Source organism: Oncorhynchus gorbuscha, linkage group LG24 (assembly GCF_021184085.1).
Source record: "Oncorhynchus gorbuscha isolate QuinsamMale2020 ecotype Even-year linkage group LG24, OgorEven_v1.0, whole genome shotgun sequence".
NCBI classification, from domain to species: domain Eukaryota; kingdom Metazoa; phylum Chordata; class Actinopteri; order Salmoniformes; family Salmonidae; genus Oncorhynchus; species Oncorhynchus gorbuscha.
Window position 1 is genome coordinate 15804937 of NC_060196.1, and position 1372 is coordinate 15806308.

A 1372-nucleotide genomic window follows, 5' to 3' on the forward strand; every position below is an offset into this window, starting at 1 on the left:
TCGTGTTTAAGTTTCAAGTTTTACTTTCGGTTTTGTACACCAGCTTCAAGCAGCTGAAAATACAATACTTCTGGTTATGGAAAAGATATTCCACAGTGGTTTAGATGGTACAATGATTCTCTACATTATACTTGCTTGTTATTGTCAAACTAAAATTAGAATGTAAGGAACCAGGAAATGGAGAGTGATTTCTGCATAGAGTGAAGGAAGGGTTCTGTCAACCCAAAAGAGGGTTATCACATCAACTGGCTACACACCGAGTGAAAGACAAAGGCGAGCATCACACAGACAGGCGCAATATTGCTGGAAATGAATTGGCAGATAGTGTTTAGTTATTCTATATTATATTATATTAATCTAATAGCAAAACATGTAAGATAAATATTTCAAACATTTCCCTTTGAATGTTGTGTAAATTCCAGCACATTACGGTTTTCACATTAGGCAATAGACTTGCACTACCCATTTAAAATTTACTGAGCATCCAATTTCCATCATTTCTATTCCATGTGTGAGCAAAGGTGTGATCATTGAAGTCATATTTGACAACGTAATCAAATGAAAGAAAATAAAAATTGGAATTCATTGGACAACACCTAGCAAACAAAATATCCAAGATGGCGTTGCAGTCAGACGTCTTTGTCCTGTCGTGTCCCTTGTATATATCTTTTTTGATATTTTTCTTCGCATATCTTTAAAATATTTTCCTAAACCTCAACTTCTAAATACTCTCCTGCAACCCGCCTCACCTGTAACAACAGATTTCCTCTTCTTCGTCTGAAGAGGTGTAGCAAGGATTGGACCAAAACACAGCATGGTAAGTGTCCATGTTTTAATAGTATAAACTGAACATGACACAATACAAAATAACAACGTGAATATAAATGAAACAGTCCCATGTGGCACTGACACAGGAAACAAACACCCACAAACCAACAGTGAAACCCAGGCTACCTAAATATGGTTCTCAATCAGGGACAACGATGAACAGCTGCCTCTGATTGAGAACCATATCAGGCCAAACACAGAAATAGAAAAAACATAGACTGCCCACCCCAACTCACGCCCTGACCATACTAAATAAAGACAAAACAAAGGAAATAAAGGTCAGAACCTGACATCACCCAATGTGGCGAGGAACTGTTTTTTTTTCTAAAGTATTTCTATTTACTTCGGATCTGGAATCCCTCAACTGAATCTAGCCAGCTAACTACCTGCCAGCTATCAGTCAGCAAACCACTGCTAGCAGTCATCAGCTAGCCTTTAGCTTGGAAAGCTCACGCCAGTTCGTACAACGTGACTCAAAGAGCATAACGGACCTATTATTTTCTCTCTCCAAATCCCCGGATTCCGACTGCAAACTCGGAACATT